A 27,921-nucleotide genomic window follows, 5' to 3' on the forward strand; every position below is an offset into this window, starting at 1 on the left:
GGGTCATTCAATAAAGGGAGAACAATTACTCAAATATATTTAAGACTGGTGGGGAAAATATCTTCAGACTTTCTAACTAAAGACATTACAAAATTGCACAATTTTGGGTAGGAAGCCAGTTGAAACCACTCAGGGCTTCTGAAAGAAAGAAAATTTCATGAAGAAATGTTTTATGGTTCATGAAGGATACATGTATTTCATATGAATGCACAGTATATATGTAGAAAATATTTCTGAAAATTCAAGATGAAAACATCAGGCTTCCTGATCTTTTCAAATCAATAAGTTGAGGCTCAAGTGAGTTTTAGTTTGTGTTCCAGGTATGAAATTATATATAGGACATCGCCAAAGTAGAATTTTTTCTAGATTTACAAAATGAAAATAATACATTGAATATAATCCAACTGATGAATGGAACTGTCCATTTCAAGAGGAACATTGAGGAGGAATTCATCAAAAAACACACAGGAGTATTTCTCCTTAGGGAAGAATGTTTTAGCTAACATCTTAACAATTAACCAAGGGGAAAATTTCTGAGGAATGCCAAAAAGGCTCAGCTTTTGCAAAATGTGGGGAAGAATCTTTCCACGAGTTGAACCGCAATGGTTGAATTAAATGTAATGCTCTCACTTATCATCCCTATTAGTCTTAGGACTTAAAGAGGCCTATTCCTTCTTTTTCTTCTTTTCTGTCTTAAAAAACTTTTGATAACCAAACAAGCAACATTTTATGACAAGAAAAGTAACAATTGCCACACTGCCAGTTGAATCCCAGCCACATCTAAAGAGTGGTACTGGCACCAAATGAGGCTGAGGGCGGGTGGAGAAAGATGCTTGGCTCCTTTGTGGCGTATGAAAAAGTCGATCCAGAAGACACCTCGGTCCAGGGGCTTAACAGGCTGATCATGATGAATGGTTGATAACCTCATAGCATTTTCTTTATAGCTGAAGAAAAGTCAAATAGGCATCAAATTAGAGAATAAATCAGAAAAGATAAATAAGTGAAATTTTCATGCCAGTGGTAAAAATGTGTGCCACATTAGACTGGAAGAAATATATATTATTTTCCTCTGAGATAATTTTAGGCATTTTAGTTTACGGGCTAGAATTTGCTAAGTATATAAGATTTCAATGTGTAAAGAAATATAGAAGTTTGGGGAGGATATGTATTTTTGGGAAAGAGATTTGAAAGAGCTAAGTTTAAAGCAAAAAATGAAAAAGAAAAGAAAAGCCAAAGACCATCATTTGAGAGTGGAGGGTTTGAATCATCCAGTAAAAAAATGTTAATGGACCAGGTGTACAAGATTAAAAATAGCACCATTATCCAGAAATAGGAGGCAGGCCTATCATGAGGTCCAGGCACGTGTCCAGGAAGGGCTGATCAGGAGTTAGTGTTGGCCAGGAGTTGGTATTGGGCCTCATGTCAATGTTTGAAGAGTTAAATGAGTGAAAGTGGGTTGTCTTGGTTTGAATCTTGATTCTGACACTCACTTGCTCCCTGTTTTGTTCAAGTTATTTACTCTCTCTGTGCCTCAGTTGTCTCTTTGTTTAAATGGAATAGGTGGGAACAGTGCCTCTTTTATCTGATTATTGTGAAGAATAATGGATTGAGTCTTAGAATACTTAGAACTGTTTCTATCATGTAGTAGAATCTCAGTAAATGTTTGCTATTACTATTTTTGTTTTTCTTGTTAGTATTGTTATTTTACATGTTGGATAGTGCTCAACATTTCACTTTGATGCACTGCAGTTGTATTTGGATGTTTCTCAGTTGAAAATCATTATGATCAAGGCAGAAGTGTGAATAAAGGCATATGGTTTCTGAATCCCAAAGTTCTATGACATGACACTGTAGAAACAGCAATAGAGGTAACTTGCAAAAGCCACCCACCTGTATGCTTTAGGGAACAGGGATGTGCTTTCCTCAGAGATGCTGGGGAAATGGTTCTCAGCCCCCTGCCTTGTTCAGAGCTTGACCCCCAGCTTCAACCAGATACTGGTGCCTACACCAAACACCCTTGCCCCTCTAAGACTGTAGGACAGAGCCTGTGCCACACACTTGATGACCAGCTACCTGCACACCTGAGCTGAATCCACACAAGAAAAGTGAATGGACTCATAAGCTCACATACCTGATAACAGCTCTAGCCATCTGGTGACAGGATGTCACAGCTCTAAAGATGAAAATAAGCTAGTTCACTCAGGCAACCCATTTGGGCATATCAAAACAAAACAAAGTAAGAAACTATGATACAGAAAGCAAATATAAAATAAACTAATACAATAACTTATGGATGGCTCAGAGACAATGGTCAATATCAAATCACATAAAGAAACAGACCATGATTGCTTCAACAAGCTCTCAAAAAAGAGGATCAAAGGATCTTCTGGATGAAGGTGCCTTCCTGGAATTACTGAATGCAGAATTCAATAGTTTAATATACAGAACTCTCAAGACATGGGGAAGTAGATCAGGCAATACACAGAACAAGCCAAGGAACATACAGATAGAACAGTTGAAACAATTAAAAATGTTATTCGAGAACATAATGAAAAAGTTAATGAGGTACAAGAATCCATGGAGAGATAGAAGTGAGAAATTCAGAAGATTAACTATAAAATTACAGAATTAGACAACTCAATAGAAAGTCACAGGAGCAGAATCAAGCAAGTGGAAGGCAGAATTTCTGAACTTAAAGATAAAACACTTGCTACTAATATATTTGAAGAAAAATCAGAAAAAAGAATTTAAAAAAATGAAGAAACCTTAAGAATCATGTGGGACTCTATCAACAGAAATAACCTAAGAGTGATTGGAGTACTAGAACAAGAAGGGAAAACAGAAAATACAGAGTGAATTGTTGAAGATTTGCTGGCAGAAAACTTCCCTGGTATCGTGAAAGATGAGAACATATCTATCCAAGATGCTCGTCGAACTCCACATGAGGTAGATGTTAAAAGAAAGTCACCAAGACATATTATAATCAAACTTTCCAAAACCAAGCATAAAGAGAGAATTTTAAGAGCAGCTGGGGTAAATGCAAAGTCATCTGCAATAGAGATTCAATAAAAATAAGCTTGGACTACTTGGTGGAAACCATGCAGGCAAGAAGACAATGGGATGACATATATAAAAAATTGAAGGAAAAAATTGACAACCAAGAATCTTATATCCAGCAAAACTGGCTCTCAAATATGAAGGTGAAATTAGGAAATTTCCAGATAAACAGAATATTAGGGAATTCGTGATAATGAAATCAAAACTATAAAAAATACTAAAGAGAGTTCTTTGGTTAGAAAATCTATGAAATCAGGTATCCAAGATTCAAACACTGGACAGTACAATCAGATATTAACCCAGACAGGGAAATTACAATTTAAATCAAAAAAATAAAATGTTCAAAACAGGGAAACAACAATGTCATTATGGGAAAGAAGACAATATTAAAATAATAAAGAAGGACTAAGAAATGTAGTCATAGATCTTTAATATGGAGATGAAGACAAGGCCATATAAAGAAATAAAAATTCGGCCGAAACTTAGAAAAATGGGGTAAATATTAAGGTAACCGCATAGGAGACGAACTATCCTACTCATAAAAATAAAATACAAGAAAAATATAGAGACTCAGCGGAGAAAAAAAAAAAGACAACAATGAGTAAGAGAAAAAGACAATACACAAAGATAAACTACTCAGCACAAAAAATTAAGTGGGAAAAACAAACTGTCAACAACACCCAAAAGAAGACATCAAAATGACAGCATGAAACTCATACCTATCCATAATTATGCTGAATGTTAATGGACTAAATGCACTGATAAAGAGACAGAGAGTGGGCGAATGGATAAAAAAAAATGATCCGTCTATATGCTGCCTACAAGAGACACACCTTAGACTTAGAGACACAAACTGAAGCTCAAAGGATGGAAAAAATATATCAAACAAATAACAATCAAAAAAGAGCAGGAGTGGCAATATTAATTTCTGACAAAATAGACTTTAAGTTTAAATCCACCACAAAGGATAAGGAAGGACACTATATAATGATTAAAGGGACAATATACCAGGAGGATATAACCATATTAAATATTTATGAACCCAATGACAGGGTTGCAAGATACATAAAACAAACTCTAACAGCATCAAAAAGTGAGATAGACACCTCCACAATTATAGTAGGAAGCTTCAACACATCATTTTTGGTAAAGGACAGGACATCCAGATAGAAGCTCAATAAAGACATGGAAGATCTAAATGCCACGATCAAATGTCTCAACCTTGTAGACATGTACAGAACACTCCACCCAACAGCAGCCAAAGTGTACTTTCTTTTCTAGTGCACATGGAGCATTCTGTAGAATAGACCACATATTAGGTCATCAAGCAAGCCTTAGCAGAGTCCAAAACATTGAAATATTACAAAGCATCTTCTCTGACTATAAGGCCATAAAAGTATAAAGCAAAAACCGAAAAAGTAGGGAAAAGAAATCAAACACTTGGAGACTGAACAATATCCTGCTCAAAAAAGACTGGGTTATACAAGACATTAAGGATGGGATAAAGAAATTCACAGAATCCAATGAGAATGAAAATACTTCCTATCAGAACCTTTGGGACACAGTGAAAGCAATGCTCAGAGGTGTATTTATATCAATAAATGCACACGTACAAAAAGAAGAAAGGGCCAAAAGCAAAGAATTATCCCTACAACTTGAACAAATAGAAAAAGAGCAACAAAAGAAACCCTCAGGCACCAAAAGAAAACAAATCATAAAAATCAGAGCAGAACTTAATGAAATAGAAAAGAGAAATAAAATTGAAAGAGTTAACAAGACCAAAAGCTGGTTCTTTGAAAAAGATTAACAAAATTGGTAAACCATTTGCCAAACTGAGAAAAGAAAAAACAGGAGAGGGAGCTAATAACCTGAATAAGAAATGAGATGGGTGATGTTAAAACAGACCTAACTGAAATTAAAAGAATCATATCAGATTACTACAAAAAATTGTACTCTAATGAATTGTAAACCTAGAAGAAACGGACGAATTCCTAGAAACACACTACCTACCTAAAGTAACACAAACAGAGGTAGAACAACTAAATAGATGCATAACAAAAGAAGAACTGGAAAAGTTAATCAAAAAACTCTCAACAAAAAAAGCCCTGGCCCTGATGGCATCCCTGCAGAATTCTACCAAACATTCAGAGAAAAATAAACACCACTACTACTAAAGGTATTTCAGAACATAAAAAAGAACAGGATGCTCCCAAACTCAGCGTATAAAGCCAGCATATCCTTGATACCAAAACCAGGTAAAGACAACAAAAAAAAAAAAGAAAGAAAATTATAGGTCTATATCCATTATGAATTTAGATGCACAAATCCTAAATGGAGAGAGTTAGAAAGCATTCCTCTTGAGAAAGAGAACCAGACAAGGATGCCCTTTATCACCGCTCTTAAACAACATTGTGCTGGAGGTCAAAGCCAGAACAATTAGGCTAGATAAAGAAATAAAGGGCATCCAGATTGGTAAGGAAGGAATAAAAGCATCTTTATTTACAGATGACATGATGTTATACACAGAAAACCCTAAAGAATCCTCCAGAAAACTACTGAAACTAAGAAAAGAGTTGAGCAGTGTATCAAGATACACGATAAACATACAAAAAATAAGTTGCATTCCTCTACACCAACAAAAAGAACATCGAAGAGGAAATCACCAAATCAATATCATTTACAGTAGCCCCCAAGAAGATAAAATACTTAGGAATAAATCTTAGCAGAGATGTAAAAGATGTATACAAAGAAAACTACAAGACACTACTAAAAGAAACCAAAAGAAACCTACATAAGTGGAAAAACATACCTTGCTCATGGATAGGAAGACTTAACATTGTAAAAATGTCTATTCTACTAAAAACCATCTATAAATACATGCAATTCCAATCCAAATTCCAACGACATTTTTTAATGAGATGGGGAAACAAATCACCAACTTCATATGGAAGGGAAAGAGGCCCTGGATAAGTAAATCATTACTGAAAAAGAAGAAGAAAGTGGGAAGCCTCACTCTACCTGATTTTAGTACCTATAATACCACCACAGTAGTCAAAAAAACCTGGTACTGGTACAACAGATACATAGACCAAGGGAACAAAACTGAGAATCCAGACATAAATCCATCTACCCACGAGCAGCTGATCTTTGACAAAGGCCCCAAAACAGTTAAATGGGAGAAAAGACAGTCTTTTTAACAAATAGTGCTGGCATAGCTGGATATCCATCTGCAAAAAAATAAAACAAGACCCATACTTCACACCATGCACAAAAACTAACTCAAAATGGATCAAAGACCTAAATATAAATCTAGAACATTTAAGATCATGCAAGAAAAAAAGGGACAACATTAGGAGCCCTAAAGCGTGGCATAAACAGTATACAAAACATTACTAACAATGCAGAAGAGAAACCAGATAACTGGGAATTCCTAAAAATCAAACACCTACGGTCACCCAAACACATCACCAAAAGAGTAAAAAGATTACCCACAGAATGGGAAAAAGTTTTTAGCTATGAAAATTCCAATTAGCATCTAATCTCTAAAATCTGCATGATACTGCAAAAACTCAACTACGAAAAGACAACCCAATTAAAAAATGGGCAATGGATATGACAGACCATTCACCAAAGAAGACATTCGGGTAGCTAACACATACATGAGGAAATATGATCATTAGCCATTAGAGAAATGCAAATCAAAACTGCAGTGAGGGAGGGGAGCAAAATGGCTGACTAGGGAGACGCTACCTCGGATCCCTCTTGCAACAAAGACTCGGAAAAACAAGTGAATCGATCACATACATGGCAATCTACGAACCCTGACCATCAAACACAGATCTAAAGAGTTGATCTGAGTGACAGGGGAGTGAAAAGCTGTGCCCTGAACCAGCGACTGCTTCTGGAACCCACGACCCACCCCACAGCCTTGAGCCCCCGCACTTCCCTGGTGCTGAGTGGTGGAGCTGATTGCAGCTTGCTGAGGTGGGCAGGCAGGGGACACAGCCCTAACCCCTAGCCCCCTGGGGTAACCTCCGTAGAGACTCAGCCAGCGCAAGCAGGCTGCACACTGACAGGGCTAACGAGAGAATGAACAACAACGGGGAAGCAGTGACTGTTTTCGGAGCCTGGAGCCAGTGTCCTGGTCAGAAAATCTTGGCGCCGGACTTTGGACTGGGTGCAGGGGAGCTGAGCATTGCATCCTGAAACGGCGCAAACACCGGGCGAGGCCCTAGCCCCCTGAAGTGACCTCGGGGGAAGCCCGGCCAGTCCACGCAGGACTTTCAGCGACACGGCTGACAGGAGGAGAAGTCACCGGGAGGCAGCGACTGGTTTTGGAGCCGGGAGTGCGGTGTCCCAACCAGGGAACCTTGGCTCTGGGCTTTGGACTGGGAGCAGAGGAACTGACCACGGCTTCTGAGACAGCACAAGCACAGGATGAGGACTTGACCTGAGGGGGCAATCTCTACCCAGCCAGTGAACACAGTCGACACGCCCCTCGGGAATCTCAGATAAAACAGTCATCCCAAGCAAGATAAGTAACTTTGTCTATAGTCCTGGATGCTACTCTCTCCTATCTATCTGATCCCTCCCCTCCCCTTCCCAGGCGGCTTCATTAACATTGGAGTTTCCTGGGACAGAGAGTGAAGTGCTCTGTTTTTTTTTTCTTTGTTTGTTTTGTCTTTTCCTAACAACTTGAACAAATTGTTACTAGAAATATAAGCCTAAAAGTCCATTAACTATTCTTGAGTAGATTCTGATTTTGGGTCACCAAGTGTATGGGGTAGACTGTCACCTATTTGCTTAGAGGAGTATTGGTGATAACTGTGTGGACCAGATTCTAGTAGCAGCAGGGGGTCACATTCCGGGGGGGGGCAGGATGCTGACAGGCTTCCCCCAAGTGCCGGTGAGGTAGGTGTGTCTCTATTCCTAAAGCACTTTGGCCTGAGAGAAGCAGCTACAAAAAACCCAGGGACCAAGAATCCTTCCCTGACTTCCCAAACTTGGACTAAAAATACAGAACCAGCTCCAGCCAAGCATTTGTGATCCACAGTCTTGGGCTTTCATCCCTACAGGGAACAAGGTGGCTACTACAATGCAAAGGCAATTCTGATAGGGAACTGACTGTAATTGTTTTAGCAGATTACTGGAAAGACAAGTTTCCCAGGTCTGATATCTCTACCTATTAAACAGAGCCCTCAGTGACCCACAATGGGGAACTGAGGGCTTAAGCTCCACCCAAGCCACCTAACCTTCTGCTATAGGGGTCAGAGGGTAGTGACATCTACAATCTGTAGAGGTACATGCATTGGGTGCCCAAGGTACAGCTGCAGAGCCCACCCACCAAAGTGCTTTAGGAATAGAGACACACCTACCTCACCGGCACTTGGGGGAAGCCTGGCAGCATTCTGCCCCCCCCGGAATGTGACCCCCTGCTGCTACTAGAATCTGGTCCACACAGCTATCACCAATACTCCTCTAAGCAAATAGGTGACAGTCTACCCCATACACTTGGTGACCCTAAATCAGATTCTACTCAAGAATAGTTAATGGACTTTTAGGCTTATATTTCTAGTAACGGCCCAAACCAGCTGGTAAGAGGACATAAGTGATTCAAAGCCTACAACAATCCAGACAGCCTAATCTAGTAGCCCATCTACGTATAATGAAAGAAAACAAAACAAGATAAGACTCAGTGAACAAATATAAAATAAATCATTACAATATCTTATAGATGGCTTGGAGACAACGGTCGATATCAAACCACATAAAGAAGTAGACCATGATTGCTTCTACATCTTCCCAAATTAATGAATCAAAATCTTTGCCAAATGAAGATACAATCCTGGAATTGCCAGTTGCAGAACATAAAAAACTAAATTACAGAATGCTTCAAGACATCAGGGATGACCTCAAAAATGAAATAAGACAATCTACAGAAAAAACCAAGGAACACATTGATAAAGCAGTTGAAGAAATCAAAAAGATTATTCAAGAATGTAGTGGAAAATTTAATAAGCTGCAAGAATCCATAGAGAGACAGCACTCAGAAATCCAAAAGATTAACAGTAAAATTATAGAATTAGACAACTCAATAGGAAGTCAGAGGAGCAGAATTGAGCAACTGGAATGCAGAATGGGGAGGTGGAGGATAAAGCAATTGACACCAATAAAGCTGAAGAAAAATCAGATAAAAGAATTTTAGAATATGAAGAAAACCTAAGAATCATGTGGGACTCTATCAAGAAGAATAACTTGCGTGTGATTGGAGTTCCAGGACAAGGAGGGATAACAGAAAACAAAGAGAGAATAGTTGAATATCTGTTGGCAGAAAACTTCCCTGACATCATGAAAGACAAAAGGATATCCATCCAAGATGCTCATCAAACCCTGTATAAGATTGATCCAAAAAGAAAATCACCAAGACATATTATTATGAAACTTGCCAAAACCAAAGATAAAGAGAAAATTTTAAAGCAGCCAGGGATAAAAGAAATGTCTCCTACAAAGGAGAATCAATAAGAGTAAATTCAGACTACTCAGCAGAAACCCTGCAGTCAAGAAGGCAATGGGATGACATATACAGAGCACTGAAGGAGAAAAACTGCCAGCCAAAGATCATTTATACAGCAAAACTCTCTCTCAAATATGAAGGCGAAACTAAAACATTTACAGATAAACACAAGCTTAGAGAATTTGCAAAAACCAAACCAAATCTACAAGAAATACTAAAGGAAATTCTTTGGTCAGAAAATCAATAACATCAGATAACAACACAACACAAGGTCACAGAAGAGAATATCCTGATATGAACTCAAATAAGGAAATCACAAAAACAAAATAAGATTAATTTTAAAAAGAAAAAAATGCTCAAAACAGGGAATCATTGAAGTAATTATGTAAAAGATCACAAGAATCCAAAAGTGGGACTAAATACAGGAGGCATAGAACTGCCATATGGAGAGGAAAACAAGGCAATATAGGACGATACAAGTTAAGTTTTTACTCAGAAAAATAGGGGCAAATATTAAGGTAACCACAAAGAGGTCTAACAATTCCATAACTCAAAATAAAAACCAAGAAAAACACAACAACTCAGCAAACATAAATTCAACTACTATGAAAATGAGGAACACACAATTTACAAAGAAAAACATCTCAGCACAAAAAAGTAAGAGGAAAAATGAAATTGTCAACAACACACACAAAAAGACATCAAAATGATAGCACTAAACACATTCTTATCTAAAATTCCACTGAATGTAAACGGACTAAATACACCAATAAAGAGACAGAGAGCCTCAGACTGGATAAAGAAACATGATCCGTCTATATGCTGCCTACAAGAGACACACCCTAGACATAGAGACACAAATAAACTAAAACTCAAAGGTTGGAAAAAAATATATCCAGCAAACAACAATCAAAAAAAGAGCAGGAGTAGCAATATTAATTTCTGACAAAATGGACTTCAAAGTTAAATCCACCACAAAGGATAAAGAAGGACACTACATAATGATTTAAGGGGCAAATGACCAGGGAGATACAACCATATTAAATATTTATGCACCCAATGACAAGGGTGCAAGATACATAAAACAAACTTTGACAGAACTGAAAAGTGAGATAGACAGCTCCACAATTATAGTAGAAGACTTCAACACACCGCTTTCGGAGAAGGATAGGACTTCCAGTAAGAAGCTCAATAGAGACATGGAAGACCTAATTGCTACAATCAACCAACTTGACCTCATAGACCGATACAAGACACTCCACTCAACAGCTGCAAAATATACTTTTTTTCTAGTGCACATGGAACATTCTCTAGAATAGACCACATATTAGGTCATAAAACAAACCTTTGCAGAATCCAAAACATCGAAATATTACAAAGCATCTTCTCAGACCACAAGGCCATAAAAGTGGAAATCAATAACGGAAAAATCAGGGAAAAGAAATCAAACACTTGGAAAATGAACGACACCCTGCTGAAAAAAGACTGGGTAATAGAAGACATTAAGAAGGGAATAAAGAAATTCATAGAATGCAATGAGAATGAAAACACTTCCTATCAAAACCTCTGAGACACAGCAAAAGCAGTGTTCAGAGGTCAAATTATATTGATAAATGCACACATACATAAAGAAGAAAGAGCCAAAACCAGAGAACAGTCCCTATAACTTGAACAAATAGAAAGCGACCAGCAAAAGAAACCCACAGGCACCAGAAGAAAACAAATAATAAAAATTAGAGCTGAACTAAATGAAATAGAAAAAAGAAAAACAATTGAAAAAATTAACAAAGTCAAAAGCTGATTTTTTGAAAAAATTAACAAAATTGATAAACCATTGGCCAGACTGACTAAAGAAATACAGGAAAGGAAACAAATAACCCAAATAAGAAATGATATGGGCCACATCACAACAGACCCAACTGAAATTAAAAGAATCATATCAGATTATTATGAAAAATTGTACTCTAACAAATTTGCAAACCTAGAAGAAATGGATGAATTCCTAGAAAAACACTACCTATCTAAACTAATACAATCAGAAGTAGAACAACTGAATAGACCCATAACAAAAAAAGAGATAGATAAGGTAATCAAAAAACTCCCAACAAAAGAAGCCCTGGCCCGGTGGCTTCACTGCAAAGTTCTACCAAACTTTCAGAGAAGAGTCAACACCACTACTACTAAAGGTATTTCAAAGCATAGAAAATGATGGAATACTACCTAACACATTCTATGAAGCCACCATATCCCTGATACCAAAACCAGGTAAAGACATCACAAAAAAAGAAAATTACAGACCTATATCCCTCATGAACATAGATGCAAAAATCCTCAACAAAATTCTAGCCAATAGAATTCAACGACATATCAAAAAAATAATCCACCATGACCAAGTGCAATTTATACCAGGTATGCAAGGTTTAATATTAGAAAAACCATTAACGTAATCCACCATATAAATAAAACAAAAGACAAAAACCACATGATCTTATCAACTGATACAGAAAAGGCATTTGACAAAGTCCAACACCCATTCATGATAAAAACTCTCAGCAAAATAGGAAGTGAAGGAAAATTCCTCAACATAATAAAGGGCATCTATACAAAGACAACAGCCAACATCATTCTAAATGGAGAGAACCTGAAAGCATTTCCCTTGAGAATGGGAACCAGACAAGGATGCCCTTTATCACCGCTCTTATTCAACATTGTGCTAGAAGTCCTAGCCAGAGCAATTAGGCTAGAAAAAGAAATAAAGGGCGTCCGGATTGGCAAGGAAGAAGTAATATTATCTCTGTTTGCAGATGACATGATCTTATACATAGAAAACCCTAAGGAGTCCTCCAGAAAACTACTGAAACTAATAGACGAGTTCAGCAGAGTCTCAGGTTACAAGATAAACATACAAAAACCACTTGGATTCCTCTACATCAACAAAAAGAACAATGAAGAGGAAATCACCAAATCAATACCATTCACAGTAGCCCCCAAGAAGATAAAATACTTAGGAATAAATCCTACCAAAGATGTAAAAGACCTATACAAAGAAAACTACGAAGTACTAGTGCAAGAAACTAAAAGGGACCTACATAAGTGGAAAAACATACCTTGCTCATGGATAGGAAGACTTCACATTGTAAAAATGTCTATTCTACCAAAAGCCATTTAAACATATAATGCGCTTTCAACCCAAATCCCAATGACATTTTTTAAAGTGATGGAGAAACAAATCACCAATTTCATATGTAAGGGAAAGAAACCCTGGATAAGTAAAACATTACTGAAAAAGAAGAAGAAAGTGGGAGGCATCACTCTACCTGATTTTAGAACCTATTATACAGCCACAGTAGCCAAAACAGCCTGGTACTGGTACAACAACAGGCACATAGACCAATGGGACAGAATTGAGAACCCAGACATAAATCCATCCACATATGAACAGCTGATATTTGACAAAGGCCCAGTGTCAGTTAATTGGGGAAAAGATAGTCTTTTTAACAAATGGTGCTGGCATAACTGGATATCCATTTCCAAATAAATGAAACAGGACCCATACCCCACACCATGCACAAAAACTAACTCCAAGTGGATCAAAGACCTAAATCTAAAGACTAAAACGATAAAGATCATGGAAGAAAAAAGAGGGACAACCTAAGGAGCCCTAATACAAGGCATAAACAGAATACAAAACATTACTGAAAAAGACGAACAGAAACCAGATAACTGGGAGCTCCTAAAAATCAAACACCTATGTTCATCTAAAGACTTCACCAAAAGACTAAAAAGACCATCTATAGGTTGGGAAAAAATTTTCAGCTATGACATCTCGGACCGGCGCCTGATCTCTAAAATCTATATGATTCTGTTAAAACTCAACCACAAAAAGACAAACAACCCAATCAAAAAGTGGGCCAAGGATATGAACACACACTTCACTAAAGAAGATATTCAGGCAGCTAACAGATACGTGAGAAAATGCTCCCGATCGTTAGCCATTACAGAAATGCAAATAAAACTACGATGAGATTCCATCTCACTCCAGCAAGGCTGGCATTAATCCAAAAAAACACAAAATAATAAATGTCGGAGAGGCTGCGGAGAGATTGGAACTCTTATACAGTGCTGGTGGGAATGTAAAATGGTACAAGCACTTTGGAAATCTATCTGGCATTTTCTTAAAAAGTTAGAAATAGAAATACCATACAACCCAGAAATCCCACTCCTTAAAATATACCCTAGAGAAATAAGAGACTTTACACGAACAGAAATATGCACACCCATGTTTATTGCAGCACTGTTTACAACAGCCAAAATATAGAGGCAACCAAGGTGTCCATCAAAACAGGAATGGATAAGTTATGGTAAATTAATGCAATGAAATATTATGCACTGATAAAGAAGAATGATGAATCTGTGAAACATTTCGTAACATGGAGGGATCTGGAAGGCATTACACCGAGTGAAATTAGTCAGTTGCAAAAGGAAAAATACCGTATAATACCACCATTGTAAGAACTCAACAAATAGTTTAAAAAGAGAAGAGAATATTTTTTGATGGTTACTAGAGGGGAGAAGGGAGGGAAGGAGAGAAAGAGGTTTTCACTAATTAGATAGTAGATAAGAACTATTTTAGGTGAAGGGAAAGACAGCACACAATACAGGAGAGGTCAGCACAACTGGATTAAACCAAAAGCAAAGAAGGTTCCTGAATACACTGAACATTTCGAAGGCCAGCATAGCAGGGGTGGTGGTTTGAGGACCGTGCTTTCAGGTGATATCTAAGTAAATTGGCATAATAAAATCTAGTAGGAGAACATTCTGCATCCCGCTTTGGAGAGTGGTGTCTGGGTTCTTAAAAGCTAGCCAGCAGCCATCTAAGATGCATCAATTGGTCTCAACCTACCTGGAGCAAAGGAGAATGAAAAACATCAAAGATACAAGGTAATTATGAGCCCAAGGGGCAGAAAGGGCCACATAAAGCAGAGACTACATTAGCCTGAGACCAGAAGAACTAGATGGTGCCTGGCTATAACCGATGACTGTCCTGACAGGGAACACAACAGAGAACCCCCGAGGGAGCAGGGAAACAGTGGGATGCAGACCCCAAATTGTCGTAAAAAGACCAGACTTAATGGTCTGACAGAGACTAGAAGGACCCCATTTATCATGGTCTCCAGACCTTCTGTTAGCCCAAGACAGGATCCATTCCCAAAGCCAACTTTTCAGACAAGGATTGGACTGGACTATGGGATAGACAGTGATACTGGTAAAGAACGAGCTTCTTGGATCAAGTAGACATGAGAAACTATGTTGGCATCTCCTGTCTGAAAGGGAGATGAGAGGGTAGAGGGGGTCAGAAGCTGGCCAAATGGACATGAAAAGAGAGAGTGGAGGGAAGGAGTGTGCTGTCTCTTTAGAGGAAGAGCAATTAGGAGTATATACCAAAGCATTTATAAATTTTTGTATGAGAGTCCGACTTGAGTTGTAAACTTTCACTTAAATCACAATAAAGATTAAAAAATAAATAAATAAACCAAGTAATGTATTGCACTGTGTGAATTTGTTGTAAAAGGTCTCTTTAAAGTGTTGAAAAACAAAGACATCAACTTGAAGACTAAGTTGTGCCTCACCCAAGCCATGGTATTTTCAATTGCCTCATATGCATGCAAAAACTATACAATGTATAAGGAAGACCAAATAAAGAATTGATGCATTTGATTTATGGTATTGGCAAAGAATATTGAATATACCATGGGTTGCCAGAAGAACAAACAAATCTGTCTTGGAAGAAGTACAGCCAGTATGCTCCTTAGAAGTGTGTATGGCGAGATTTCATCTCATATTCTTTGGACAGGTTATCAGGAGGGGCCAGTCCCTGGAGAAGGGCATCATGCTTGGTAAAAGAAAAAAAAGAGGGTCTGTGAAAAATAGCAATAACCTCAATGAGATGGACTGACTCAGCTACTGCAACATTGGGCTCCAACATAGCAATGATTGTGAGGATGGAGCAGGATCCAGCAGTGTTTCCTTCTGTTGTGCAAAGGATAGCTATGAGTTGGAAATGACTCTACAAAACCTGATAACAACAATTCCAATATGTGTCTTTCAAGTCAATCAATTTTTCGTTTTACAATTCTTCCAAATAAGACAAAAATAATCATAAACAGAAGAACTAAGGCTTTGCATACATTTTTGGTGGCAATGGTTTTGGTTTCTGTCTTAGTCATCTAGTACTGCTGTAACAGAAATACCACAAGTGGATAGCTTTAAAAAAGAGAAATTTATTCTCTTACAGTCTAGGACGTTACAAGTTCAAATTCAGGGCATCACTTTCAGGGAATGGCTTTCTCTCTCTGTTGGCACTGGAGGAAGGTTTCCTTGTCATAAATCTTCCCCTGATTGAGGAGCTTCCCAGGCACAGGGACCCCAGGTCTACAGGACTCGCTCTGCTCTTGGCACCTCTTTCTTTGTGGAATGAGGTCCCCACTTTCTGTTAGCTTAGAGATAAAAGGTGGTCCAGGCCACACCCAGAAAAACACCCTTTACAGTGGATCAAGAATGTGACCTGGTAAGGGCGTTACGATCCCACCCTAGTCCTTTTCTTTCTTTTTTTTTTAAGTTTACATTTTATTTATTTAGTTTTATTAAATAATTTTTTTTGCGCTTTAAGTGAATGTTTACAAATCAAGTCAGTTTGTCACATATAAGCTTATATACACCTTTCTACACACTACCATTCACTCTCCCCGTAATGAGTCAGCCCGCTCCCTTCCTCCAGTCTCTCCTTTCGTGACCGTTTTGTCAGTTTCTAACCCTCTCTACCCTGCAATAAACATGGGTGTGCATATATCTGTTCGTGTAAAGGCTCTTATGTCTCTAGGGTATATTCCGAGGAGTGGGATTTCTGGATTGTATGGTAATTCTATTTCTAACTTTTTAAGAAAACGCCAGATAGATTTCCAAGGTAGTTGTACCAGCAGTGTATAAGAGTTCCAATCTCTCCGCAGCCTCTCCAACATTTATTATTTTGTGTTTTTTGGATTAATGCCAGCCTTGTTGGAGTGAGATGGAATCTCATCATAGTTTTAATTTGCATTTCTCTAATGGCTAACGATCGGGAGCATTTTCTCACGTATCTGTTAGCTGCCTGAACATCTTCTTTAGTGAAGTGCATGTTCATATCCTTGGCCCACTTTTTGATTGGGTTGTTTGTCTTTTTGTGGTTGAGTTTTAACAGAATCATATAGATTTTAGAGATCAGGCTCTGGTCGGAGATGTCATAGCTGAAAATTCTTTCCCAATCTGTAGGTGGTCTTTTTACTCTTTTGGTGAAGTCCTTATATGAGCATAGGTGTTTGATTTTTAGGAGCTCCCAGTTATCTGGTTTCTCTTCGTAATTTTTACTAATGGTCATGGACCCTACTTCAAATTTCTTCTCATCTCATAATTCTTCCATTTCCAACTAGAGTGATTGGTCTCATTTTCCTTATTGGTTGTTTCAAATCTCTCCATTATCCTCAAACCTCTGACATATCATTCCCCCAACATCATCAAAAAACAAACATAGAAAACTTATTATAACCACTCATGATGTGTCAGTGATGACTGTCTTCAAAGCACTGAGCAAATCCCTACTTGTCATTGTGTTCATGTCCAGGCTCACTGCTGCCCCCTTGGGCTTCATGTGAGCAATGTTATCAGGTTGATCAGCAAACAAGGGAATGCCCACCATAGGGATCCCATGGTAGATCGCCTCATAGATGCCATTGGTTCCACCATGAGTTATAAAAGCTTTGGTCTTTGGATGGACCTAGGAATGGGTGAAATTTAGCAAAATTATTCATTATAATTCTTAAAAATAAAATGGGGAATACAAGGAACTCAATAAGACAGTGATTTCTAGGAAACAGATTATCTTGCCCATAAAATTATATTTAAATTGTTTTTAGATCTCTGAGTAGCAAGCAAGCAGGTCTACTGGAGCAATAAGTGAGGGATTCAGGGGAGAAATGATGTGTGCCTGGAGACTTGAAAAATGAATAGAAGATTGCCAGGTGGATAAATTGAAGGACAATATTTTAGATATAAGTAACAACATGTGAAAAGAAAAGAGGGACACATCAGAGCATATTCTCTTAGAGAAACAGTGAGAAAGAGACTGAGTCTGATATGTAGGGTGTCCAAGGCAGGAGGAAGTGTGATGATGGTGGTACTGGCCTCAGAAGAAGGGAAGACAATCCTTTATCATGAAATGTTTTATCATTTCATCATGAAAATTTTGGATATTTTCCTATAGGAAATGGAGAGTCATTGGTTCTAAGGGAGGAGCTGTTAATGTTTGTCTCCATTTGAACTCTCTCTGTAGCTGTGGAGAGCATAGGTATGAGGTGGGAGTATTAGGGGACAGAGCGATGATCCAGAAGGCTATTAGAAAATTCCAAACAAGAGGTGATTACTCCTGAAATAACAGATACATTGCTTCTGGACTGAAGGATTATGACTGTATATAATAAAATGCCAGTTATTATATTTCATATTTTTTTCCACCAGAACAAGAAAATAAATATAAAAAACTTATGCTTCATTTTTGAGTCTTTGTATAATGAATGCTGAAAACTTAGTTTTCTCTTGAACTATAATCCCTCTGACGGTTACTTGTATTTTCCGTATTTGTTCTCTGATCTTACCAAGGAGGTCATTCTGAGGGATCCACTGATAGAGTTGGGTACTGGGTCCTAAATTATCTAGTTTCTTGCCATCAAATCGCCACAGCACCTATTAAGATAAAATACTCCATGAATAGAAATTCAAAATTATATTGTTGCTGTTGTTAAATGCCGTTCAGTTGGTTCCAACTCTTAGCAACTCTATGTACAACGGAACAAGACAATGCCCTGTCCTGTGCTACCTTCACCATCCTTGTTATTCTAGAGCCCATTGTTGCACCCATTGTGTCAATCCATCTCATTGAAGCTCTTCCTCTTTCTCATTGACCCTCGACTTTACCAAGCATGACGTCTTTCTCCAGGGGTTGATCCATCCTGACAACGTGTCCAAAGTATGTGAGACGTAGTCTTATCATCCTTGCTTCTAAGGAGTCTTCTGGTTGTATTTCTTTCAAGCAAATCTTATCCTTCTTTTGGCAGTTCATGGTACATTCAATATTCTTTGCCGACACCACAATTCAAGGGCATCAATTCTTCTTTGCTCTTCCTTATTCATTGTCAAGCTTTTACATGCATATGAGGTTATTGAAAACATCATGTCTTGAGTCAGGTGCACCTTAGTCTTCAAGGCGACATCTTTGCCTTTCAACACTTTAAAGAGGTCTTTTGCAGCAAATTTGCCCAACACAATGCACCTTTCTTTTTTTTTTTTTATTGTGCTTTAAGTGGATGTTTATAGCTCAAGTTAATTTCTCATACAGAAATTAATACATGTATTGTTATGTTACAATAGTTGCAATCTCTATAATTTCATGGCACACTCCCCCATTCCACCCAAGATTTCCCGTGTCCATCCAACCAGCTTTTGTCCCTTCCTGCTTTCTCATCCTGCCTCCGGACAGGAGCCATCCATTTGGTCTCTTATATCTGCTTGAACTAAGAAGTGCACTGTTCACCAGTATTATTTTATTTTTTTTTAGTCCAGTCTAACCATTGTCCTAAGAGTGGGCTTTGGGAATGGTTTTAGATCTGGATTAACAGAGTGTCTGGGGGCCATGGCTTCAAGGGTTCCTCCAGTCTCAGTAAGACCCTTAAGTTGTCTATTTACATGAATTCGAATTCTGTTCTATACATTTTTCCTGCTCCTTCAGGGCCTCCCTGCTATGTTCCCAGTCAGGGTGGTTGTGGGTGGTAGCTGGGCACCATCTAGTTCTTCTGGTGTCAGGCTGATGAAGTCTCTGGTTTATGTGGCTCTTTTTTCTGTTGGGCTGTTTCCTTCCGTCTTTGGTGTTCTTCACTCTCCCTTGCCCCAGTGGGCTGGGATCTATTGCATCTTAGATGGTTGCTCACAAGCTTTTAAGACCCCAATTGCAATCAACAAAGTAGGATGTAGCCCGTTTTTTTTATAAACTGTCTTATGCCAATTGAGCTAGATGTCACCCAAGACTATGGTACCCAGCCCTCAACCCAGTAATTCAGTCCTCCAGGGAGTTTGGTTGTGTCTATAAAGCTTCCATGACTTTGACTTGGTCAAGTTGTGCAGACTCCCCTGGTATTGGGTACTGTCGTACCCTTCACCAAAGTTACCACTTATCTATTTTCTAGTTAGTGTTTTTCACCTCCCTTTCCTTCCCTACACCTTAACCATCAGAGATTTTCTTTTTCTATGTAAACCTTTCCACGTGTTTGTATAATAGTTACCTCAAATAGTATTTGTCTTCTTGTGATTGTCTTATTTCTTTCAGCATAATGTCTTCCTGATTCGTACATGTTGTGAGATCTTTTGCAGATTTATTATTGTTCTTTGTTGCTGCATAACATTCCATTGTGTGTATGTAACCTAGTTTGTTCATCCATTCATCTGTTAATGGGTACATACATGGTGATGCTGCAATGAACATGGGTGTGCATATGTCTATTCATGTGACAGGACTTATTTCTGTAGGATAGTGGGGTTGTTCGATGGTATGGTATTTGTATTTCTAGCTCTTTAAGAAAGCTCCGTATAGTTTTCCAAAATGGTTGTATCATTTTACATTGCCACCAGCAGTGCATAAGAGTTCAAATTCAGTGGATTACAGTTTTTCATGGTACTTTTATATTCCCTTTTATTTCAGTTGGGTCTGTTTTAGTGTCCCCCATTTCATTTCTTATTTGGGCTGTTTGCTTCCTCTCATTTTTCTTTTGTCAGCTTGGCCAACGGTTTGTTGATTTTGCTGATCCTTTCAAAGAACCAGTTTTTGGTTTTGTTGATTCTTTGTATTGTCTTTCTATTCTATATATGACTTATTTCTGCTCTGATCTTTATTATTTCCTTTCTTCTGGTGGCTCTGGGCTTCTTTTGCTGTTTTCTTTCTATTTGTTCAAGTTGTATAGTTAATGTTTTGATTTTTCCATTTCTTCTTTTTTCATCCTATAAATTGACCTCTGAGGAGTGCCTTTGCTGTGTCCCAAAATTTTTGCTATGATCTGTTTTCATTCTCGTTTGATTCAAGGAATTTTTTGATTCCATCTTTGTTTTCTTCTATTATCCAGTGTTTTTTTTCAGCAAGATGTTATTCAATTTCCTTGTATGTGATTTTTTTCCCTGGCTCTTCCTGTTATTAATTTCTGCTTTTATGGTGTTATGATCAGAAAAGATGATTTGTATTATCTCAGTATTTTGGAACTTGTTGAAGGTTGCTTTGTGGTCTAAGATATGCTCAATTCTGCAGAATGATCCATGTGCATTGGAAAAGAATGTTTACTTTGTTGATGTTGGATGGAGTGTTCTATATATGTCTACAACGTCCAGTTGTTTGATTGTGGCCTTTAGATCTTCTGTATCTTTGTTCAGTTTATTTCTAGATTTTCTTTTACCGAGAGTGGTGTGTTGAAGTCTCCTACTATTATTTTGAAACTGTCATTTTCTCTTTTTAGTATGTTAGAGTCTGTTTTATGTATTTTGAAGCCCTATTGTTGGGTGTGTAGATATTTATTTTTTGCTTCTATCCTTAAGGTAGATTGTCTCTGTCAACATTATATAACATCCTTTCTTGTCTTTTATGATGGCTTTTGTTTTAAACACTATTTTTAACTGAGATTAAGATTGCCACAGCTACTCCTTTTTGGTTGCTGTTTGCTTTGCTATATATATATATATTTATATATTTAGCCTTTGATTATTAATATATTTATGTCTTTGTTTCTAAGGTATGTGTCTTATAGTCAGTGTTTTCCTGGGTCACGTTTTTTAATCCATTCTTTCACTCTCTGTCTCTTTACCAGTGCATTTAAGCCATTTATATTTAGTGTGATTATCGACAGGTGTGAGTTTATTGTTATCATTTTATCGGGCCTTTTTTTTTTTGTGGTGCTAATGTTTTCTTTGTTCCTTTTACTGTCCTAGGCCGAATTCCTTTTTTTCTGGATTTTTCTTTTATTTCTTTAGTTTTTGTAGATTTTGTGTTTACTAAGACTACATTTTTCTGCTTTATTTTTATGAGCAGATTTCTTAATTTTCTTTGTGGTTATTTTCAAATTTACTCCTACCTTACTAAGTTTAAACCAGTCTTTTATTTCTTGAATTGCCTTGACTTCCTCTGCATTTGAAAGTTCTACACATACACTGCTTGTTCTCTTTCTCATTGTTCTGATGTTGCTGTCATTTACAGATTGACCACTCTGGTTCCATTTTGTAAATATTTTAGTTTTGTTATATTCTTGACAGTTTATTACCTAGGTTGCTATCTGACTGATACTGTCCTGTGTCCTAGATTCAAGTTGTTGTCTGCTGTTGTTGATTCTCTAACTGAAGGAGCCCCTTTAACAATTCTTGTAAGGTTCGTTTTTACATATTCCCTTAATTTCTGTTTTACTGGAATTACCCTAAATTTGCCATCAGCAGGGTCAGTCACTCAGCTATAGTATAACAGGGCAGATTCAGCAGGTGAGGCTGGGAGGGGATGAGTCACTTATGGGTTAGAGCCCAAGGTTTGGGTCAATATGCTGGTGTTACAGGTGCACAGTGCTCAGCACACAGTGTAGATAGGCAGCAAAGAAGGAAGAACATGTGACGTGGGGAGTTAAGTGTGTGAAAGAAAGAAGAGAGAGAGACAGAAGCAAAAAAGTAAATAAAATGGAGTTGTGGAAATATTTGGTGCATGGGGTAGGGCATACGTCGGGGGACTGTGTGTCAGTGGCTCTCTAGCTGAGTGGTGTAGCTTGGACTGTTATGAAGGGTTGTGGGTGGTGTACAGTGTAGGTGGGCAGGAGAAAGGAAAGGAAAAAAGAGAAAGAGAGACAAGAAACAAGAAAATAAAACCCAATAATGCAAATGCAACAACAACAAAAATAAATATGGTGCTGAGGCAGTTGGCCACTGGAGGTTTCATGGAATTGGATGGTAGTTCTCTGAAGTCTCTCTCACTGGGCATTGTGACATGGCTCTTCAGGAAGAGGTGGGGGCAGCACAAGGCCTAGGTGAAAGAGAGAAGGAAAAAGTAAGAAAACAATAATAAAAAATATATATATATGGTGCTGAGGGACCTGGCCTGTGGGAGAGGCACAGGCCCATGGAGGTCATGTGCCAGAGGTTCTCTAACTGAGTGGTTCAACATAGCCCGTCAAGAAGGGGGGGCAGTGCTCAGGGCTAGATGGATGGGAGAAAGGAAAGGAAAGGAGAAAGAGAGAGAGAGAAAAGAAATAAAAACCAACAAACAAGACAAAATACAGTAGTAAGGGAGCTGGCTATTGGGGCGAGAATGGACCTGGGAAGTTAGTGTGCCAAAGGCTCTCTAGCCAAGTGGTGCAACATTGCCTGTTAAGAAGGGGCAGTGCACAGGGTTAAGTGGGAATGAGAAAGTAAAGGAAGGAAGAGAGAGAAGAAACTGAAAAAAAAAATGTAGCTAAGAGACTAGCTGGTGAAGCTGGCATAGAACTGGAGAGACCTGGTTGGTGGTTCTCTGGCTGAACGGTGTGGTACAGCCCTTACAGAAGTGACGGGGACCGTACACAGGGCCAGAGGGCCAGAAGAATGGAAAGGAAGGAAGGGCGAGAGAAAAAACAAACAAGGAAAGCTAAAAACAACAACAAAAGAAATGGTGCTGAAGGTGCTGACCTGTTGAGGGTGGGGTGGACTTGGGTGGCAGTGAGCTGGTGTTTCTCTGGTTGAGTGACAGTGGCCTGTACAAAAGCTGTAGAGGCCAACTAGAAGGAAGAAGTGTGGAGGTGGATGCTCGTATCCCTCGTTACCAGGTGCTCTGTCCCCTGGTAGTAACTCTATGAACTTGCCTTTCAAACTCCCAGTCTGTATTCCTTGGTGGCTGTAGTTCAAGGTGACAAATCAGTAACATGTTATCTGGTAGGGGCCCTCCACTCCTTAACTCTCATCATTCTCTGTTCTCTGTCATTTTCTTATTGCATTTGGTGCTTGATCAAGTTCTTTATCTTGTCTTCGATGTTTAGGGCTTCAGGATTGATGTTTGTATCTGTTTTACTTAGGTTTTTTCTGGTTTTTGCCGCAAAGGGAAGGCATGGTGCTTCTGTCTAGAGTGTCATGTTCCCCAGACTTTCTTGTTTTGTGAAATATTTTTTACTTTTATATCTGACCTAGGATTCTAATCACCAAATTAAAATTCTACTCTTTTCTGATAAATGTCTACAGTAAGCATAGCGACCTCAGGAATCCTGCAAGAAAGAGGAGCAAATGACAGGACAGAATTCAGTGATTCCTGTATACTGGCTACAACATCATTATAATGCCAAAACTTCACACTGCAACTATGAAACATATGTATTTCTTGTTACAGTGTTATTGCTAAAGTAATTACCAGTTTAAAAGACATCATATTAACATTTAACACCAAAATTTTTGTTTTCAGGCTAAAATTTGAGATAAATTGTTGTTATCATGATAGTTTACCTTCCTGCAGAAAATTTCTATAATCAGAGCCTTTATAGAGTTGAACAGACTAGGGAAGTACTTGCTCACCATTAAGATACTTTATCTACCTTTTGTGGAATCTGCGCAAGGGCTGATGCAATCGTGTGGGCCATTTCTTCTGTAATGTGACTGACCATTGACCCAAGAGTAAACACCACAACACCATATTCTCCAGAGCTCTGGACAAACTCTTCTATCTCCTATGAAGAAAGAAATTGCTTCATCATGAAACAGCAACAAAATATTGAACAATTGTTGACAAAAACTTAAGAGAAAAAATCTAGCAGTAACAACCAAAACCAAACCTGTTGCTGTGAAGCCAATTCCGACTCATGACAACCCGATGTGTTACAGGCAGAACTGAGTGCCATCAGATATTTTGGCTGTAATCTTCATGGAAGCAGATCTCTGGACCTTTCTTCTGAGTGCCATTGGTAGGGTGGAACTGCCAAACTTTTGTTTTGTAGGTTTGTGTCACACAGGGATCTTCAAGCATTAATTGAAATTATCAGAATAGTGGCTGCTTTTTAACAAAATTAATTAGTTCCTTTGGAAGGAGATGTGTGATATGCAATCTATGGCCTCTATGGTGTATATTTGTGTAAATTTGTTTATGTATGTGCCTTGTGGAAGCTAGAAATGAATTTAAGCTATTACACAGTAGTGAGAGGAATACTCACTCTTCATTTACAGTTATTAACTACTAATATACATTCTTGAAAGGAGGGATCACAGTAGGGTCTTAACTCAGTTTTAATTCCATACAGTTATATTTCCCCTGGAGTCTCAGCACAGTGCGAATGATTACCGTGCTCACCTGCTAACCAAAAGGAGGAAAGTTCAAGTCCACCTAGAGATGCACCAAAAGAAAAGCACAGTGATCTTATTCTGAAAAATCAGCCAAGGAAAACCCTATGGAGAACAGATCTACTCTGATACACATGGGATCACCGTGATTTGGAATCAACATAATGATACCTGTTTGGTCATAGTTCTAATAAATCACATGTTTTTTTCCAGAAGGTTTTCTGGAGAGTTCTTTCAGTTGGGAGTCATTAGCATTTCACTTCCTAACTATGAACATTATGAAAAATTTAAATAATATTTACAATAAATATTTTAACTATTGTGGCACTATTCATTGTCCTTTTCCTCCTCCTCCTCCTAACACTGTCATTTTCCTTTAATGTGAATAGGAAAATTTTTCCCGAATATGATTCCAAAAAAAACAAACCCAGTGCCATCGAGTCGATTCCAACTCATAGCGACCCCATAGGATAGTAGAACTGCCCCATAGAGTTACCAAGGAACACCTGGCAAATTCAAACTGCTGACCCTTTTGTTAGCAGCCATAGCACTTAACTACTATGCCACCAGGGTTTCCCCGATAAGATTAGATTACATAAAATTATCGTTAATTATACCACAACTTTTGAACTCTACAAAAGATATTGCATGGAGCCTAAACAATTTGCACTCGAAATAAGTTTTGACTTTTAAACCTTCAATAGCATCTCAGTTTTATGTTGCTGCCAATAAGAAGGTAGACAAAATGGACCTCTTAGTAGACTGTATACTAGTGAAATAAAGAATGATTGCTTTTTATTTATGTCTTAAAGTTGTAATATAAATTTAAAATATATTGGTTTCTTCCTTTCCTTCATAAGGTATATTATTCTATATGCTGACAGGATTATTTTGTAATTTCGAACAAAGAGAATTTTCAGAAAAAATTGGTAGAAATTAGTTGATCTTTATTATGTACACAGAATTTATTGTCCTTATTAGATGCACGGGATACATTTTCTTTGTTCATTTTGTCAGGCAGCTGTGATATAGCTACCTATGTTCTCAGTGGGAGCACCGCTGGCACAGTGGTTCAATATTCGGCTGCTAACCAAAAGGTTGGCAGTTCAAATCAGTTCCAAGGTCTACCACTCCTTGGAAACCCTGTGGGGCAGTTCTGCCCTGTCCTATAGGGTTGCTATGAGTTGGAATCAACTCGAAGGCAACTTTTTTCTTTTTTTTTTAATACAGAAACGGAATTTTGCTATAGGTTTGATATATAGCAGAAAATACTTCCTTTGATAGATACACTAAACAATTCCTTTTATTCTCAAACATGTAAAAACTTGGGTTTTCAAATGTTGGATGGTTTCAATGCTGTAAACCAAGGCACTGAAGAAAAAAACTTTGGGTTGGCTGCAAACATTGTTGGAAGCACCCATTTAGGCTCACCCATTCGTATCGTTTAGGAATGGTGTTCTTCTAGGCTACAATACTGGTGAAAAGCCTAAATCCTTACAACAAAATTTAAGTATTTCATCCAGGCTCATTTGTTTGTGAAAATGTATACATTCTCTTTTAAAAATTCCATAGAATCATTTCAATTGAAAATACAAAACCAACAGTAACAGGTTTACCTTAGGCAAGGGATTGGTGGGTTTGCACTGGAGCCCTCCAACAAAGTCAAAATATGGCAAAACTGGGCGAGGAAACTCAAGATCCCAGTAAGTTCCAATGAGCCATATTTCAGCTTTCCCCATTGTCTCATATAATGTAGTGGGTCTTCCTGAAAAGAAAAGAGAAACAAAAGGTAGAGGTAACTTGAGAAAATTGTCACCTGAGTATCAGAGAAATTTTCAGAAGGGAGCTTGGAATAATGGAGCTAAAATTGTTTAAAAGTGTGAGAGGAGACTTAGATCTCTAATGTCACATCAGTATATTTACCATCATAAACAGTTATTAAACCTAAGCCACTGCAGAATTAAATATGCATTTTTTTAAAGTTGTCTTGGAAGAAATACAACCAGAATGCTCCTTAGAAGTAAGGAAGGCGAGACTACTTTTCAAATACTTTGGACATGTTATCAGGAGGGATCAGTCCTGGAGAAGAATATCATGCTTGGTAGAGAAGAGGGTCAGTGAAAAAGAGGAAGACCCTCAACAAGATGGATTGACATAGTGGCTGCAACAATGCACTCAAGCATAACAAGTGTTTTGTTCTGTTGTATACACAGTCGCTATGAGTCAGAACTGACTAGATAGCACCCAACAACAACAACAAAGTTGCAAAGGTAACAGATGCAAAAATGCAAACAATTAGAATTTGAGCTCCCCAATCAATCCTACCACAGCCATGGAAACACCTTTCCCAGAAGTACTAAGTCTAGTTTCTACAATTTAGCAAGTCAGTCCCTTGATACTCAGTTTTCCAACTAAACTGTGAGGTTTTGTATCAACTACTATATTTGGTTCAAGTTAAGAGCTGAATAACATTTTGTTAACAAATAAAACTATTTGCAATTAACAACTGGAAAATTTTCAATACAATTATGGAAATAGATGTGATTTTTTTAAAATAGTGAGACAGAGTTTTCAAAGAATACAGATTAATAACTTGTATGTCAACCCTTCAAAAACTTGATAGGCCTGTAAGAAAGATGAGTTGTAAGCACTTATTAAAAATTTTGGAATCTTTAGGGTTCACTAGGAACAAGTTGTGCAGAATTATATTATCTGGGTTACAGCTATTTGGCTAGCAGCTTAATAAAATATTGTAGACACAAACTGTAAATTGTTGAATCTAGAATAGAGCCATTATATCTCTCAACGGAGAAGGAATTCTCAGAAGGTAATATGGAAAAATATATCCATTAAAGAATAAGAAAATTAGCTATAGAAGAAGTTATTTTTTCAATGCTTTGTAGATAGTTTGAGCCCTGGTGGCACAGTGGTTAAGAGCTCTGCTGCTAACCAGA

At 37.9% G+C, this 27,921-nt stretch overlaps 1 pseudogene; it reads right to left on the reverse strand.

Annotated features, from left to right (window-relative positions):
• Nucleotides 1-665: 665 nt before the first annotated feature.
• LOC126077112 (UDP-glucuronosyltransferase 2B31-like) overlaps nt 666-27,921 on the reverse strand; it is a 28,442-nt pseudogene continuing 1,186 nt past the window's right edge.

Source organism: Elephas maximus, chromosome 5 (assembly GCF_024166365.1).
Source record: "Elephas maximus indicus isolate mEleMax1 chromosome 5, mEleMax1 primary haplotype, whole genome shotgun sequence".
NCBI lineage: Eukaryota > Metazoa > Chordata > Mammalia > Proboscidea > Elephantidae > Elephas > Elephas maximus.